At 45.5% G+C, this 16,556-nt stretch overlaps 1 protein-coding gene across 6 annotated transcripts in view; it reads left to right on the top strand.

The window, feature by feature from the left end:
- POU2F1 (POU class 2 homeobox 1) overlaps positions 1-16,556 on the top strand; it is a 154,788-nt gene that overhangs the window by 59,358 nt on the left and 78,874 nt on the right. The gene's annotated exons all lie outside the window — the stretch shown is intronic.

Genomic DNA, 16,556 nt, shown 5'->3' with positions numbered 1-16,556 from the left:
AAATCCTACATGATGTATAGACAGCTTCATTGTAATCTTCCCCTTACTTGCCTATTAACAAGCCTTGGATATGACTCAGAAATCATCACTAGCGTTGGATAGGCATACCCTTCAAATTCTTGGTGGCTTTGAGACTGCCAGCCAGGAAACTACTGTATTTTTTGTTTGTGGCAGTTGTAATAGATATTCCTTGTACATGTGTGTTGTTGTGTGTCTTTTTTGAGAGGGAACTCATGTTTTACATTGGCCTAATCAGAGTTTCTCCTTTTATAACAACCCCTTCCTTGCCGCTCTTCCCTCCCACCCCCCCAAAAAATATGTAGCTTACAGGCAGTCATCAACTTACAATATTTTGAGTTACAGTGTTTCCCACTTAGAACGTTTATAAATTGACACCCCTGTTTCAACTTTCTGATGTCAGCTTCGACTTTTACAACGCTTGATCTGACGCCATGTCAGCGAACAAGTTCGCTGCGCTGCTCATCTCCCTAGAGAACATCTGTCCAAACTTCCTTGCACACCTTTCTTTAAAACAGATGAGACTTCAGAAGAACCTGCAGCCAAGATTCCTGAGAAGACTCCAGCCAAGAACCCTTCAAAAAGTCCAGCAAAGTCACCTCAAAGAAGTCATTCCAAATCAATATGATTGCTATTTACAATATAAATACATCAGTGTAGCTATATTACTCATCTATAATGGATTAAGTACAAAATTCTGGGTTATTTTTGGTGAAAGTAAGTTATCGGGCCTTGGTTTAGGAACCAATTCCCGCTTCATAACATTGTTTTCTATGGGAAAATCTGTTCCGAGTTACAATATTTGGACTCAACATCTTCATTAACGACCTGTACGAAGGTGTGGAGAGCACCCTGTTTAAGTTTGCTGATGACATGAAGCTGTGGGATAAAGTGAATACACCAGCAGGCAGGGACCGCATCCAGGCAGACCTGGATAGGTTAGAGAAGTGCATGGATCTGAACAGGATGCGGTTCAACAAGGACAAGTGCAGGGTGCTGCACCTGGGGAGAGGGAACCAGCATTATGGTTACAGGTTAGGGGCTGACCCTCTCAGCAGCACAGAAGCAGAGAGGGATCTTGGAGTCAGGATTGACTCCAGGATGAATATGAGTTGCCAATGCGATGAAGCAATAGGCAGAGCCAACCACACCCTGTCATGCATCAACAGGGGCATCGCTAACAGGCCCAGAGAGGTCTTGCTCCCCCTCTATGCAGTGCTGGTCAGGCCGCAGCTGGAGTACTGTGTCCAGTTCTGGGCGCCGCACTTCAAGAAGGACGTGGAGAACCTGGAGAGGGTCCAGAGGACGGCCACTCGTATGGTCGGGGGCCTCCGTGGCCAGCCCTATGAGGAGAGGCTGAGGGACCTGAATCTCTTCAGTCTCCACAAGAGGAGACTGAGGGGGGATCTTGTGACTGCTTACAACCTTATCAGGGGCCACCAGGAGGGACTTGGGGAAAGTCTGTTCACCAGGGCCCCCCTTGGAGTCACCAGGAACAATAGCCACAAGCTGAGGGAGGATAGGTTTAGGGACCCCCATCTGTCTGCCCAAGTGAGTGGCTTCCACCGCTGGCCATCACATATGGGGTTAAAGCTGGGCAGTGGGCCACTCCTGTGCCAGTTCACAGTATAAAAAAAGGTTGGGAACCAGTGATCTAGGCAAATTGGAGGATTGGGCCAAAAAGATCTCATGGGGTTCAACAAGGACAAGTGCAAAGTCATACAATTAGGACGGAGCAATCCCATGCACCAGGATAAGCTGGGAGCTGATTGTCTGGGCAGCAGCTCTGCAGACAAGAACCTGGGGGTGACAGTTGGACCATAAGCTGAATATGAATGAGCAGTGTGCCCTTGTTGCCAAAAAGACTAAGGTCAGACTGGGCTGCATTGGTAGGTGTGTTGCCAGTAGGTCAAGGGAAGTAATTATTCCCCTTTATTCAGCCCTGGTGAGAGCACATCTGGAGTACCGTGTTCAGTTTGGGGCCCCCTGCTGCAGAAGGGGTATGGGCAAATTGGAGAAAGTTCAGTGGAGGGCAACAAAAATGGTTCGGGGCTAGGGCACGTAATTTAGGAGGACAGGCTGAAGAAACTGGGCTTATTTATTCTAGAGAAAAGAAGACAGAGGGGATTTAATAGTAGCCTTCAACTACTTTGAAGTGGGGTTCAAGAGAGGATAGAGCTAGATTGTTTTCAGTGGTGGCAGATGACAGAACAAGGAGCAGTGGTCTTGAGTTGCAGCAGGGGAAATTTAGGTTAGATCAGGGGTGGGCAATTATTTTGGGCAGAGGGCATTTTACCCAGTTTTTGCAGGCTGTGGAGGGCTGGATAGCCCCACCCTTTGACAGGTACCCCACCCCCTGGTCACCATCTTGGGGACCAATGTCCCAGGTCCAGGACCAGAGGGGCCCAAAGCGGGGCACAGGCTGGCAGGGGTCTGTGGAGCTGGGCTGGGCTGCACCAGCAGGGAGAGCAGGGAGCTGGCCTGGCTCCATAGAGCCCCTGCCAGCTGAGACCCTGCACTCCTGCCACCCTGCTCTGGCCCCCACCGGCACTGGCCCCAGCACACCGGTGCAAGCCCTGTGCTCCTGCTGGCTCCCGCATCTGCTCACTCCCAGTGCCCCCCAGCCCTGTGGTACAGGCAGGTGGCAGTGCACAGCCCCAACCACCTGCTCGCCAGCAGGGAACAAGCTGGTGCTGAGCATGGGGAAAAGTGGACCATCACCTGCCCCATGGCTAGTGCTCCTTGCTGCAGGCACTCACAGCCCATGTGGGGCTGTCTGGAGTAGGCACAGGCAGCTCCACATGGGCTGCAAGTGGCTACAGTATGAGGCGCCGGCCATGGGGTGAGTGAGGGGCCGCTTTTCCCTGTGCTCAACACCAGCTTGTAACCAGGCCTCAATGCCAGCCTGGGCTCTGCGCCAGCCTGTGTGCTTCACTGTGACTGCATGCATGCACAGGGCATTTATCGGTGGCATTATTGGCCACATCAGCCAAAAAAGCCAATTGCTAATACTGTCAGTTTTCCTTATATTGGTGCCAGTCCTATATGGGACCGATGTATCAGTGGGCCTCTAATATTGAGCTTCATTATAGATCATTTCTACATGTGGGTCTGGGACATCATTGTTGTACCTCTGTAATAGAAGTATTTACCCCTCAAAATTGTTCCTAAACTCCAAAACTTAGTTAAGTATCACGCTGGAAATGTATTTAGTGGGAAACTGCACGTTTTTGTATAATCTTTAAGAAAATATGAGTATTTTAAGCCTATATATAATTGGCGGTTTCACAATAGCATTTAGAGTTACTTTGTTCCATCTGAACTAAGCGGTAACACCAAGAAAAGTGGTGTTATGTGTGTTCTGCCTCTTTTAGACCCGGGTGGTTTAAGTCCATTGCAATTTGTAATGTATGTATACTTATTGTGTATATAGGACACTATAGATCACATCTTCAATTTTTAATTGCCTGGTTTTTGTTAACTTAAAATGGACTCTTAATGTTACTTTGATGTGGTTCTGAATGTGTGATTTATGCCAGCCCTGTACCAAGGGGCATTATTAATCTATTTTATTTCCTAATGAATTGTGGAACTCTTAATTCATTGGCCTTTCAGTCATTAGTTTTAACAGCATATGGCACATTTCACTTACCCAGTGGTTGTACCCCATTAAATGTCTACATATATCCTTGGTCACTTGAATGTTACCAGCTCAGCTGTTTCTTTTGAAGCACTCCTGATTTTGGCCTGAAAGAAAAAATTGGAAGGGAATGGAGTGAGTGTGTTTTAAAGGAATTAAAATTAAAACTAGGTAAGCAAATGTGAGGTGGTGTTTTTAGTTAGAAAGGGATTATAACATTGTTGCCATATGTGAGTCAATAGATAAAATACAAAAAGCCAAAAGGTTTGTGATATATTGGCTGACATGTAGATAAAATTCATGGCTCTCCTCAGTCTAACTTACTGCTTCCAAATGAGTGGAGGAGAGATGGTTAGCTAGCTGTGTTAGTGTGAAGAGAGGCAGGAGGTTAGGCATGGTAGTTATCTTGGGGTGTGATCAGTTGTAATACTTAGAACATTATAAATAAACTTTGAAAGCACAGGAGTCTAGATGTGCAGGCCACTTATGACCAGTTTAAACTTCCTCGAATGTTTCAAAAACACCCTGGGAAAATCAAGTACTACTTTGATCCTGTCTGCTCAACTGATTCTACTCCAGAGATGGGCAAAATGATCCAGCTGGTGTCTGGACTCAATTTCCCAGCAGCCCTTGCCCCCATGGTTGGAGCTGACTTCCATGGAGACCCCAGCAGATATGATAGCGTGGGGCTGGGGTTTCCAGAGAGATTGGCCCCAGCAATGCTGGCAGGGCAGGGAGCTGCTCTGGGGCCAGGTTGGGATCTTGCAGTGGTGACAGGATGGTCCAGAGCCAGGGCAGAGCTGTGACTTGCATGTCCCTGCCCAGAGCATGCAGGCTGCAGATCATAGCTCTGCCCTGGCTCCAAACCACACTGTCACAGCTGCAAGATCCCAGCCCAGACCCAGAGCAGCTACCTGTCCTGCCAGCGCTGCGGAGGCTAGTCTCCATGGAAACTGTGGCCCTGCGCTGTCGCACCATGACTGCTGCTGGGGTGTCCATGGAAATTGGCCCCCACCATGCAGGAAGCGGGTCCTGCAAAGTAGAGTCCACCTCTATCTGTATCTGGCCTGCGGGCTGGACTTTACCCACCCCTGGTGTACTCAGTGTTAGGTTGGGACACAGTGTTCCATGCTTATGGTCTGGTCAGACTTCCAGGCATCCCAGACTTCACCACTCCCCACCTCCGTCCCTCCAAACATGCGCAAGGCAAGGGGTGATCTGTAATGCAGTCTGGACTCTACTGTACAGAATACAGACCAGACACACTCATTAATGCACAGTGGTTACAGCACACTTAATTTAGTACTTGTATAACCAAGTACTAAATAAATGCACAATAACCAGAATTACTGCACAGTAGTGCTGGTGAATGCCTTTTTTAGTAATGCGCAGTAGCATATTAACACTGTCCGTGCTGTGATGTTGTGTTGTGCTGTGCAGTGTTGTTAGGTTACTGCTCAGTTAGCATCTGTTGTAGACACACCCACCGTCTACGTGAGTGGGGAGGCAAAATGTATGCGTCAGTGTGCCTTCACTGCTACAGACACTGGGCAGTAGTGTCCCAGGCTCATTTGGGATGGGTAGTGGGAATGGAGGGGTTTCCAGGTACAATGTGGGGGGGAGAGGTTATGTGGCTTACTACTTGTGGTAAGTAGGGGGGTGGGTCTTCTAGGTCCCCCCAAGAGCTCTGTCGCTTTTCAATCCTTGTCCTGGAAAGGGACTGGTCAACTTTAGCTCCTTGCTATAAACCTGTTTTCTGGGATTCACAGGTTAATTTGGGGTAGGGGTGGGAGCGGGTGTCATTTACACCCCTGGCAATAACCCAAGTGGGAGCCCCTGCTTGTCATGATCATGAGGCTGGGTGCGCCTTCAAGATCTCAGCAATTTGGTCACCTGGTAGCACCAACTGCCAGGTAGTATACTGCCAAGACTGGACTGTTTCATGAGTGGTAGAGCTGGGAGCAATGATGACCCCAAATCTTGGACACAACTGCTGTGGCATAAAACTGGAAATCTCAGGACAGTCACTTGTTATGGTGACCTGTAAGATCTGGCCACTAAGGCTAAGTACAGAGAGTCAGAAAACCTGAGGCCGAATAGATTCAGTCTTCTCAGGTTAGTCTAAGCTGCATAGATTGAACCAATAAGCAAGTGAACTGATACTCATTTTTGATTCTGGAAATGCAGCCACATGTCTGCAGTGGCCAAGGCCAGAAGCCAGGGGGCACTAGAGCACATCTCCCTGATCAGCTGGAGCAATCAGTTTGGGTCAAGGCCAGCCCACCTACCCTGCAAGGTGGGGGGAGAGGTTTACAGGTGATGCTGGGGGACTATGAGTTAACTTGATTCTGGAGGGAATCTGGGACAGAAGTTCAATAAACCAATTTAACATAAATCAGTTGAATCTGATACTGTATCCATCCAGGTTTATCTTAAAGTGGTTGTGGCCATTCTGAAAGTGGTTTATGTACTCTGAACCTCTGTGTTACAGATCTGAACCAGATTCTGATTACTTATTACCGCTTTATGTGTAATTTTCTGTCCCTAGTGAAACTGAAATTGAGCCACTGCACAGTGACTCCATCAATGAGAATCAGCCATCTAACTGTGCACCCGTCAGGCTTCGATCATCCAGTCACGTGCCGCCCGGCTTTGGATGTGTAGGGCTGTCCGTCGCTCTGTCCCTGTGGTCTTGCTGAACGGATGCCCCGCCCCGGGGTAGTCTCTCCCCCAATCTTGCCTGCCACGACTTTGTTTGTTCTTTCAGTGGTGGGGTCCGACTACTGGAACTTGCATGCGTCTGGGACCTCTAGACGGCAGTCTTCCGTGAGACTCCAACCTCCCCTACACCTCGCTCTGATACCCAGCCTTGACGAGTCGCTGATGTCTCTTGGCCCAACCCCTGCCTATTGGTGTTCTGGGCTCTCCTATGGAGACGTATTAGGTTTAACCCAACCCCCAAATCTGGGTTATACCTTTATGTGACTACACAGTTGTCTTGATTCCCTCTAAGACAAAACCTTTCCTCTGATTGAGCCAACCCTACGGCTCTATGCGAAAGGCCTCCCAACCCCTCCAAAAGTGGGAAACGGAAAGAAGGAACACTGTTAATACCAGTAGGCTCCTGACTACCCAAAATGGGCTAGCCTGGCCCCCAGAGTTTCTAGCTGGCTCTGTCCTGAATACGCATACGCCTGGCGGTTATCACATTCTCCCTTCTACGCTGCGGACCCCCTGCATGTTAGCTGGACCCTTGGTGGTCCTTCTAGTTCTGCCTACTCTGTGTCCCCCGCCGAGCAGCTCTATGCAGCTGGAGCTTGTCTTCTGCAGCCCCTCCCGCAGCTTAGGCTCTCCATTCCTCGCCTGGGTTTGCTCCAGGAGTCATTCCGAACCTGCACCGATCCCACCTGGCTCAACGCCTCGAGTTCCGTCACTCTCCCCTCTTCCTCGGAGGTAATCCCTGTTGTCACCTTCTTCCTCCTGATTACTTGGATCCTCTCCCTCGAATCCTCTGTCTGAGTGAGATGCATCCACCTCCTCTCCCTCTGTGCCGTCGCTGGTGTCTTCCCTACGACGGGCTTCAAGGGAGACTTCTGCCCCGTGAGAGGCAGTCCTGCCTCCTCTCACCCCTAATTGGGGTTCCGGGGACACCTTCCCTATTGATACTCCTTCCAGTCTTCTTCCCCCTGCTCCTTTGCCTGCAACACCTCTTATCCTCCCATGCCGGCTCCTCCTGCTCCTCTCCACAGCTGGCCGCAGTTTTAAAAAAACGCAGCTAACGAGCTGTGTGGGTCCCATCACCACTTCCAGTTTCGCCATGGCGCCTGCTGCAGGTAAGGGATTCTCCTTTTTTTTTTTCTCTCTCTCTCTCTCTCTCTCTCCTTGCCTTCCCTGTTACGTTCTGGCCCCTAGGGTCCCCCCTTGGGTCTGTCCTCTGTATCCTCCCTGTGACAAACTGCTTATCCACTTGTGCCCACCAAGTTACCTGCAAAAACCAGATCAGTGTTACACTGTTAGCAGCTGCTGTATTAGCGGTATACTCTTAGTTTTATTCTCCAATGTTAGTCGAGGTGGGCTTTTCCATAAATGTTGCTTCTGCAAGTTGCCATAATTGACATTTCACTCACTGTGTGTTTAAACTTTCTAACCAATCTGAAGCAGATCCAACCCTTTCTCATTGCTGGCTGTACATGTTGCTGTGGGAACTCATTGGGGACTGTCTGCAGATTACTGTTCTGGGGACCACACCTGGCTTATTTGCATTCAATTTAAATTGGGGAAAATTTAAAATGAAGAGAAGAGGAGTATAGACTAGTCAATAGGCAGTCAGAAAAGCTTGCAACTTTGAGACTGTCATGTTGGACAGAAAAGCTGTTCTCTGCAGAGTTCCTACAGACCCATGCAGGATTCTGAATCTTGTATGCATTTTGGGATGAATTTTGTCCATATCTTGAAGATGGATTTGACACTAAATTTGCTATGGTTTTCATCTTTTTCACCTATTGTCTCTCATTACTTAAATCCCGGTAAACTTGATCTTATGTTTCTGCCTTGTAACACTGATTTCTCAATGGTGGTATTGCAAAGTGAGTGTAGAATACAAATGTTTCTTTGTGAAATGGCACTGAGGATAACTTAACGCAGTATTAAAATGCCAGTGTAATACTGAACACCGTTGGGAGATGAAGGCTTGATTTTTAATTTTTGTTTAATCTGTCACTGGAAATTCTTTTGGTCTACCATGATAAACCTTTTACTGAGAGGGCATTAGAACAATTTCCATAGGAGCTAACACCATTCTGTTGAGTAGCAGCGGTCTGCAGCATTGTTCAGACAGTTGCATATTCTGTCCCTCAGACACAGTCTGATTGGTGTGAGTTGGTGGTACACTGACTCTGTTGAGGCACCTGTTGATACTCTGATTCTTCCCTGATTTTGCGCATTCTTTTGCATGTTTGTCATTTCTATGCTAGTGGTAAACTATATGACTATCTATTAACTGGCAAGACTAGTGCTGTATGCAGAGCTGTTCTTTGAATTGTTTCCTCATCTTATTTCCATCTTGGCTGAAGTTGCCGTTGCTCTTACTGTAGGACTGACAAGCTATTATGGCCCTTCACTGCAGGGACCTTCTGTGGAAGTTTAGAAATATAATACTAAGATTATAATTATAAATTACTACAACTATATGACCCTGAGAAATGCAAGAATCTCTTATCAGTAAGTGTAAAACCCTGCTGATTTTGAGGGATGAAACGAGGCTTCTGCAAAGTTTTTTATTATCTGGAACTACATTAATGATTATTCTGAAAAGGTGCTTCCTCCCTTCCTTCCTGAAGATTCAGACATCAACCCACAGTAGCTTTATTGAACAATGTAAGCTTTTTTTCATTGATGTACATATTCCCTCCAGACATTTTAGGGCGTTCCCATTTTATTATTAGATTTTGGTTCCTTTTGCCACAAGGAGAGGTTTTACGTATTTGCTTTAAAACTTATCCTTTGAATTCCCATGGTTGTTTTCCCTTCATAAACCAGGTCAACACCACAAAAGGTTTACTAGTATAGCTTTAGCTAGCTCTCCTCCTTTCTTCCCTCTGCATTAGTTTCTGAAGTAACTCCCCTTTCTCCCTGCCTTCAAAGACCTTTGTTCCCCTGCCACCTTCAGAAAGATGTCTTGGTTCCCGATAGAACAGAATTACAAATCATCGTTAGGATCAGAGTCAACACCTGAGAGATGTGAATGAGTTGCAGTTAAGATGTTACACTTTCCAGTGCAATTGCTTCACATTGTCTTCAGAGCCAGGAAGATGGTACCTCAGTAATTTAGATTGGCTTCCCATTTGAAAGGGTTTTTGTAGCAAATTATTATTTAAACAGTAAGTAAAAGCATTATAGCTTAGGTCCTGAATATTCCATGTGAACCATATAAATGCATCAGTTTGGCATGGGCAACCAACAAGCTGAGGGTTTGATGCCTCTCTCAACATGATGGAATCCCTAGCATAGAAGGGATTTCAGGGCTAATGTACATAGATTTACACCAAAGTGACTAGTTATTGAGTAATTTAGTAACTTTTTGCAGATTCAGGGCAAGTTTCTGTGGGTACCTGATGATTTGTAGGTGTCATATTTTGATTTTGCCATGTGATCTTCCTTTAGATATGAAACTATATTTTATGTAATAATTGCCAAATGATTAAAATAAAAAGGATGGACTATGGTGAACACCTCCTCTGTTCTTGCATTATATTTCAGTTTAGGCTTTGTGACTTTGTTTCCGTGGGTCCCTTCCCATTAGCTGGGTCGAGATAGTCAAGATATTGTGCATCCCTGGAAGTATCTAAATAATAAATGAAAAATAGTTCCAGGTTAGGATTGGCGCACACTAACAGGGTAGTATGGTGGAAGGTTGTCTCCACTTCTTGTTCTCCTGTTCTGGGAATTATACTTCTATCTTCAAGGCTGTTTACATGCGGATAACCAATACATGTTTGTGCTGCATATTATCCTGTGTATAATAGCTGTAGTTTTGACATGTGTGTATTGTGATAGGGGTGGGGAGAGATGCCCTGGAAAAGCGAAGGTAGAGAGGACCTTAAGCAAACATAAGACATTTCTCAGCAGCATGAAATTATTGTGAATTAGAGACCTGAATGATGATCATTTAACATTTTGTGAATTGACTCTGATAGTATGCTTCTCTTAAGCATCACATGCTTCTTGAGAATGATAGGGTGTGGTTTGGCTAGTTCCAGTTGGTAAAGAACTGGATCAGCATCAGCAGTATGGATAATTCTGCCAGTTTCTTTTTAGGTGATGCATCTGGACAGACTATTTGTCCAGGTTGTAACGCACAGAAGTAGTTAGTATGAGATTTGGCCTTTTCACCTCAGGGACCACATGATTTAAGGCTTCAGAAAGAAGCAGCCTCATTATAGATCTTGTGGTTTTCTGTAGATATTAATAGTTCCTCTGTCAGTGAGGTTAGGACATTAAAGTAGCATTCTCCTTCAGGTTTTTGAAGTCCAAGGGAGAACTTTTTTGTCAAGGATTGGTTAGGCCAGTTAATATTATAACTACACAGTATATTTTACTAGCTACAAAAGGTTTGTATGTTTTCCCATTAGTCTGTGTAATAATTACCTAGCATTTAGCACCAGTTAATATACTATCTTGGTGCTGCTTATCTTGACACTTCCTGTGGGTTCTTTCAGAAAGCATAAAATAACATTGCCAACATGCAGTAACTCTACTACTTGAAATGTGTTTGTTTTTTTCAAGCAGAATACAAACCCATTCTTGCTGTATATCATGCTCTGTGATGTTTTTCTCTTAAATACCTTAGTTCAGGAGCTAGCAAAATACGGCCCGCAGGCCGGATCCAGCCCACCGGGCTATTTCATCTGTCCTGCAGGTGGATACCTGTCAATTCACTGTATCTGGCCTAGTCCTGGGCTGCCCTGCTCATTCCTGCAGAGGAAGTACACACTGTGCTCCCACCATTGCCCATGGCATGTCCTTGACCCTGGCCCCATAGGTAGGGTAGTGGTGGCGGATGCACAAGGAATAGCAGCGGGTGGGGGTGCAGGGAAGGGGTGGTGGTTGTGGGTGGGGGCAGGAGAACAGTGGCAGTGGTGATGGGTAGGGATGGCAGTAGTGGTGGTGGGTGGGTGGGTGGAGTGGAGGCAGCGAGTGGGAGTGCAGCGGCAGCTGGTCGGGAGCACGAGGCAGGGCGGCAGGAGCATGGAGTCTGGGCTGGCAAGGGAGTGGTGTCTGCCTGGCTCCATCAAACAGGGCTCCCTGAGCTCTCATGCAGTTCTCAGCTTCTCCGCCCAAGCTGTGTGTCTCTGGAGCCGGCGGATCAGCCCCGCTCACTGCCACATACAGGTCATGGAGAATGGCAGGGAGCTCTGCACAGTGGAGCTAGGCTGGCTTTGCCCCTTTCCCTGCCACCCTGGCGAAGCCCCATGACCTGCACTGCCAGCTTGACACAGCACTCCCCCCAGTGGTGTGGGGCTTGGGTATGTGAGCCCTGCACGATGTAGCTGTTGGCCTAGCCATATGTAGTCCTGGGTCTTGACGGGCCTGCACGTTGGTGGGGGCTCTGCCTGCCACTGGCAGGCAAGGGCTGTGCACAAAGTGGTGGGGCATAGTTTGTTTTTTTTTTGGGGGGGGGGGGGGGGACAGGGGGCACATGCACACCCCCACACACACCACCCTATACATGTGCCCCCCTACAAGTGGCGCCAGGTTTGGTACTCAGCTGGTGCTGCCCCATATGCTGTGAGTGGTGCTGCCTGGACCGTACCAGCCAAACACCAAGCTTGGTGCCGCTTGCAGGGGATGGTGATATGGTCTAAGGTGAGGTTGAATTTTAAGAGTTAAAAATGGGACTTCAAACCTTGACTTATACACTGTGAAATACAGTAAATGTTTAGGTATCATGTTGGTGGAGAAGAGCTTGAAAAGGTGATGCTAATGAAACCTAAATTTTTAAACCTAAAAGACAAAGCAACCAGATCTCATGATTTGAAGTAGATCTCATTGGCTGGACTTGTTTTTGGATGCTTGGGGCTGGAGAACAGCAAACATGTTAATCTTGTATTGGAATCCTAGTCCTTAGCTCCAGAAACAGAGGCCTCAACCACCTGAACAAAAGAAGAACCCATGTGTAGATCAGTGTAGGCCAAACTTCTTGAGAGGCATGCCACAAATTAGCTCTGCACGTTGAGTACCACTCCAGTCCCCTTTCCCTACCCAGGTGGCTCCTCTGCTTTCTGCTCCCTGTCCTGTGCCTTGTCCAATCTGCTGCTTTGCTTTCTGTTTCCTGTCCTTTGCTTCCTGCTGGATCTGCTGCTCTAATTCTTAGTTCCTGCCTTACCTACCGCTGTATTGCATGTTCCCTTCCTGGTCTGATACCTGCCACACACAGAATTTGCTCGTGCCACTTGTGGCACATGTGCTACAGATATGAATTGACATAGGTGAATTTGGGGAAAATCTTGATGTCCTCTGACTTGTTCCAGCTAGGAGAGTTGCTGCCAGTCATGCATCCATGATAATAATGCAGTTAGATGCAATGCTACTAAATAATTCCTGGTTTATCTTTTGAAAACTGTACTGGTATAACTGTTAGATGGGATATTTTGTTTTTGTTTTATTTTTTTTTCTTAATTTACTAATATAGTTATACTTTGATACAGACTCCAGAGTATATAACACATAGTTATACTGGTATAAAAGTAACTTTTTACCAATACTGTCATTTCCTTTCCTATACAGACGTATCTGATATAAAACACCTGTTTATTGATCTGACTTTCAATGCTGGTGGGTGGGAGGGGTTGCCCTCTCTTAGCTGTATTGATGTAGGTAAAGTTGGTTTGGTATTCTTGTGTAGACATAGCCTTCTGTTTTCTTCATATATATGGTAGTACCTATGAAGAAGACTTAAGTGACATGGGAAGTTTGAAAGACTAGTTATGTCTGAGCTTGCGGTAGACCAAAAAAATTAAGTTAAAAATTTCAAATCATAATTTTGAAACTGCCCATTAACTCTAAAATGGGCCAGTTTTATTTGTTCTTTGCAGAAGACTGCTTTTTAGTCTTTCAAGTAAATTTAGCAGTTTTCAGATGAAACTTGTTTTTCTTGCTAAAATGAAACATTAAAGCTAAAATTAGAAGTCCTAGTGGACCTAGTTGTAGTTTCAACTATGAAGGGGTTACTGTCTCTGTCCATTATGACTCCAGGTGGATCGTGCCAAGTCTTATAATGGTTTGTTCCATTTAGAAGTGTTCCTTGAACATTGGGTTCTGTTAGATTTCATGTTAGTTCCTACTTAGTTTGAAAAATAAGAGTTTGAGACATCTCAGGTTATGAATGTAGGACTTGTTGCAACCTATTACTTGTGGCTGGTGTGACCTGTGGGGAGCAATCTTGCTCTGGGTATTTTAGTGTGCATTTGAAATGGTGGCTATTCACCAGCAGTGTTTAGAACTTATGCAACCCTTTCTGTTGCATGGGTCTTAAAAGAAACTGCGCTGAAGGTTAGTATATTAATAAGGGAGAGAATGCTGATGTGTATGGTTAGTACCTTATTCTTTTGCGTAGTAGGCTTCAGTGTAGCCTGTTCAGGATTGAAAGCAATGTACTCTGGGCCTAGTGGCTAATCTTGCAGTATTGTGGCAGATAGCAAGCCTAGAAAGTTGTTTTTTGGGGTTTTTTTGGTTTTTTTTAAAGGTCACACTTGTCAAACGGAGATGCCTAGTGGCAGAAATTTCCTAGCCATCATTTGCGGGCATGTAGCAAATGACATTTTACTAAAATATGAAAACATGTCTGTGCAAAAATGAGATTTGCTTTCTCCCCATAACCATGTGTAGGATGGGAGGTAAAAAGTTTACCCCTAATTTCTACCTTATTTTGTTTTGAATATTTCTCCCATAAGAATGATAAAGCCATTGAAGATCAGGTGGCTTTTTCTTTTTAAATGCTTCTTCCCCACCCTACAACGGTATTTGATTTTTATAATTATTTGCATAGCGCCATTGGGAAATATGTTTCTTTAGAGACATGATGCAGTTCCTAGCCCAAGGAATTTGCAGTCTCTAATTTAGACATTTAAAGGTTGAAAAAGAGAAGGGGGAGGGAGGAAGGATTCTCCAGGAAAAATCTTGCAGCTTGCTTGTATGTTACACAAATGGTGCTCAGGTCTTTTTGATTTGTTTTTGTGAGTCAGGTTTCATGTATAAACTACAAAATTGGTGGTTTTCAGGTTTGAATGTTTGTTTTTGTCTATGTGCAAGATAGTATGGCACTGTGTGCATGAGAGTAAAAGACAGGCACCATCTGCAGAATCTGATGTCACTGAAGGGCAGCTTAAAAATAGAAGTCTAAGTGAAGGCTCTAAGACTTGAGGGAGAAGAGTTATGATCTCCTGTCCCACAGGTGTAGGGGAAGAGTTTCAGGTATAGGTGCCAGAGTGGAACTAAAAATGAGATGTTGAAAATGGTAAAAGACAACTAAAGGTTCAACTCCCAGGTAAAATGGGAGAAAATATAAAGCATGAATGGAAGAAATAGATGGGAATCAGAGTTCAGATGCAGATAGAGGTAAAATTGTGAGTGAAGAGTCTGCACTTGATATCAGGAGGGAATAAGGCAGCAAAGAGGTTCAGATGGGTGTGGCAAAAAGGGGGATGGAAAAAACGCAACAGGAGAATAAATAGTAAATAGATTGAAACAAGGAAAAACACAAAATGAAACCACATTGATTTGTTGGGCATTTTGAAGCAGTAAAATTTACACTATCTTTCCCAAAAATCTTATCAAATCCATGCCCTTATTGCTCTCTCAGAGCTCCTAGTACACAGAAGATTTTAGTAGCTTGAATAAAGACTGATTCAGTTCTTCTGGACCAAAATTCTGAATTTGGATGGAAGAGAAGATGACAACCATTATTGCTGAAGAATAGAAAGGTCTTTGGGAGATAATCTAGGAGAATTTATGATTAATTGCACGTCTTAGATACTAAGAGCTTAATTAGCAAGTAGCATGAAAAACAGCTTGAGTATTCCTGTTCACTTGACCTTTGTCCATGCACACAACTATCAGTTGTGTGATGGTAGCAATAATGCCAGTCAGTTAACATGGCCAGGGACGTAGGTTCAGAATGGAGTGCGGTTCTCCTCTTAACAGCCAATATGATGCACACAGATTGGATATAGACTAACACAGGTAAGTTTGCGGGTGCAAGCTTCCAACACCTAATCAGAATACCCCAGGCCTGCCATGCTGTGGCCTTTCTTTGCCATTTGCTTATTCCCTGTTTTTTGACCGGGTGTCTGTTGTCCATCACTGCATGTACATCCACCCAGGGGTTGTTCCTTCCACTTGGAGTACTAACACCCACATTCATTCACTTCGGTAGAGAGCTCACTTTTTTTTTTTTTTAAGAACAGCCCCGGAGAAGATGTGGCTGTCTGATTAGTATGCTGCCAGCTGCCCAGAAGCTGTCTGATACCAAAACTGCTTTGCTTTAATGAGTCTGTTGGGTCTGACTGTTTCGGTCCATGATTTCCAGGCCCCTGCAGTACACTGCAAAGGCACCCATAGAGCAGTGCAGCTTGCTAAAGGCATATAAGCCATGGGATGTGCCCCCAGCAATCTTATCACCACAGGTAAGTAGACCGTCAGGTCGGACACAGAGCACAGAAACAACCTACTCATCACCTTGTTAGTCTGTAGTGGGAGATGCTTTCTCTCATTACAACCTGCCTCAAGGGATAGATTGTTCTAGTTTCGTATGGCACCCTGAAAGGGAGGCAGGAGTGTAAGCCTGAACACAGGAAGAGTTGGGAGGGGGGAAGAGTGAATAGGAAGTCCCTCTTTCTTTGCGGGAGTGGGGTGTGAAGGACTGGAGTTTGAATTCATTTGAGAAATGGGGAGGGGGGAGGAGATACAACCTGCTAATTAATTTTTCACCTGCACACTTGTAACATTTTGTAAATCTAAAGATAATCTAACTCTGCAGTCACCCAGCAGCGGTCATCACTTCATCTGGTCCTGAGTAGAAAGTGGGATGCTGAATGTGACATCCAGCCTGTACATTTAAATGGTTGATGCATAAATGTGTCAGGTATCCAGGTTGTAGCCATATTGGTCTAGTGGCAAAATGCACACTTGGTTGTTCTTGCTATCTTGTGAATTGGACTTGGAGACTTAGAGATGTTATTTAAGAGGTGCAGTTGAAGATGTCGTTCTCTACTGTTTCTATTCCATGAACCAATTTGTAAAACTGAATCTTCCGTGGATCATCACTTCTCCTTACCACCAGTTCCTCCTTGCTTAGTTATCAAAATGTCATTAATTCTGGTCTACTGGGAAAAGTTCTGCC

The sequence above is a fragment of the Crocodylus siamensis genome, chromosome 1, assembly GCF_052110815.1.
Source record: "Crocodylus siamensis isolate JL-2025a chromosome 1, ASM5211081v1, whole genome shotgun sequence".
Lineage (NCBI taxonomy): Eukaryota > Metazoa > Chordata > Crocodylia > Crocodylidae > Crocodylus > Crocodylus siamensis.
The sequence above is the reverse complement of the archived record's forward strand: the minus strand, read 5'-3'. Positions and strand labels throughout refer to the sequence as shown.